Genomic DNA, 2,761 nt, shown 5'->3' with positions numbered 1-2,761 from the left:
TTTTGTGAAAAAAGGTGTCGTTCAAACAAACAAAAAACCTGAAAAATAGACGAACTAAACGGATTGTTCAAAGAAATGAAAAAAAGGATTGTTTTTTTTTAACTGACGGAAAAAACGAACTATCTCGATCGTTCAAGACCAATTTCGTTCGTTTTTTTTTACTGAACCAACGAATTTCCTGAAAAGTTAGTAAAAAAAAACTATTATTTTACTGAACGAACGATTTTTTCAAACACTTTTTTTAAAAAAATATTTTTTTTTTTAAATTTTTTTTTCTAATCTAACAATTTTACTTCGGAAAAAAAACATTGAAAAACGATAGTTTTTTTTTTTGACGAACGTTTTTGATTGTACTAAACAAATGATTTTACTGAACAATCGTTCAATTAAAAAACGAACGAATTAGATGTAAAATGAACGATAATTTAAAAAACGAACAATCAATTATATTTTGAATGATTGAAAAAAAGAACGAAATGGACTGCTTGTGAACGATGAACAAAGGAAATGACGAAAAACGAACGCGCCCATCTCTACTCGTTGAAGACATTCCGTAGAGAGGACACTTTAAAGACAAAAAATATTTTTCTTAAATGTTACTTCTACGATCTCTCTGATTTTTACCTCTCATATTTTTCATATTTTTCGCAAAACAATATGTTTACATGCATTGTTATCAAAATATATGCATCTCAAACTGATCACATATTTTCTAAAATTGGGACACGTGCATTTTCTAATGACCCAAAACCATAAACTGTAACTTAAAATTTTTTTTCTGTCTCTGAAAATATATGTCCTTGAAAAATCTGCTCTGTCTATAAGTTGTTCTACAGCTAGGGGCAGGGCTAGGCTGAAATTCCGACTTTTTTTTAAATCGTTCCGTTTTGTTCTAGAACGAGGGCCTTCAGCTAGATCATTACGTCCTCGTTCGTTCTATCTCCAATCTTTCCATCCACGTTCCGTTCCGTTCTTTGTGTTCTTGGTCGAGAACGGTTACATGCCATGTTCCGTTCCCTTCTTTGCCGATAACGATTTCATCCTCATTCTGTTCTATAATCAAATCCTCTCACACTGTTTATAGGATAAATACACTTGATGGTAAGAAAATATAGGGGCTTACGTGGCGGGGGGAATTCGAGTAAAATTATATAAAATACTTTAAAATCTCACTATTGCCCTTATACAAAAAATTTTCTTTAACAAAGCTTTAATCAATACTGCCCTGGTGTAAATCTAGATTTGCAATATCATTATTTATTCTATGAAAATATAGATATTTTTGAGAAACGTTTCCATCTCTATTTTTCACCCCTAGAAGCTTAAACACCACAGTATTAACTATTAAGAGGGAGTATTAGTTAGTTAATCCAAAATAACACGACCTAACACAACCTAACCCGATCTATACTCGACTTGGGCTGGTCATGTTTCGAACATATTAGGGAACCTGACGTAACCCATGGTCCCAGACCTTCCACGACATAATATAACCGCAACGTCCCTGGTTGCTAGGATTAAATCTAGACGCCTTATTTACGTAAAATTGCCCAAAATTACGCAATTATGTGGCGCTTTTGCGCCAGATATTAATTGCTAGCTGGGTTGGATTTTATCTTGCTGGTATAAATGGTACACGGCATGCGCACTNGATTCTGTCAATAGATCATAAAATGTTGATAATTTAATCCTGAAATTTGTTCAACCTGAATTCAACACAAATTCGAACCATTAACATCCACCCTTCATCTACCTACATTGACTAATTGATTACGCGATTGATTAACGGATTGATTGATATTGACTATTTGATTACGCGATTGATTAGATAAAAGACCCTGAAATTGGGAAACTCACTATTCCTAAAAAATCCACAACAGTTTCTAATGTCGTCTTCACAAAAAACAAATTCCATTTGATCACGTCTTATTTTAGATTTGTCAATGTGACAACAAAGCAGAATGTAGAACCAGTCAACATAAAAACGGCAACAACTTATAAATCACCCATTAGTTATGTACGTATGTAATTGTATATGTATGTATTTCCAATGTTCCTCTGATCCTCGTAAAACTAGTTTCGTTTCTTACAGTTTTCTGCGCATGCGTGATATAATCAATATTTGACCTACTGCGCAAACTCTACGTCAAGTCATAAGACCCTATCAGCTGATTATTAAAAACACCCCCCTCGTCTTTCATCTACCACAATCGGCTTGTCATGTGAATGCTCAGAACTACAGTCGTTAAATATATGTCTTCACTTTTATGAAAACTAAATAACTGATTTATTCAGCGTTTAGTTGAATAACATTAGGATGTTATTATTTTCTCTCTTAGTTTATCATCTCAATTGTTTGCTTTCTACATCATTTCCATGTTAAGCTGATCATTATCCCCATTTGCCCAGGCTAGCCCGTAATCCGTATTTTTTTTTTTCGGGTCTGTCCTAGTATACGATTTTTAGACCCCCGGAAACCCTTTAATATAAAATGTATACATGANTTAGGGTTAGGTTAGGTTAAGATACTTTCTGGGCCGAGCGCTGCGGCTAGGATGGGCTAGTCGGGCCGAGCGCTGCGGCCACGGGTTAGGTTAGTTAAGACACTTTCTGGGCCGAGCGCTGCGGCCACGGGTTAGGTTAAGTTAAGAAACTTCCTGTCACACCCATGTACAAAATTGATAGGAGGGGTCCAAAAATCGTATACTAGGAAATTACCTTTGTTTCTAACTTGGTGTCTCATTTTCTCTTGTGCTCCATT

Source organism: Eurytemora carolleeae, unplaced genomic scaffold (assembly GCF_000591075.1).
Source record: "Eurytemora carolleeae unplaced genomic scaffold, Eaff_2.0 scaffold927, whole genome shotgun sequence".
NCBI classification, from domain to species: domain Eukaryota; kingdom Metazoa; phylum Arthropoda; class Copepoda; order Calanoida; family Temoridae; genus Eurytemora; species Eurytemora carolleeae.
This window is presented reverse-complemented; position numbering follows the sequence as displayed.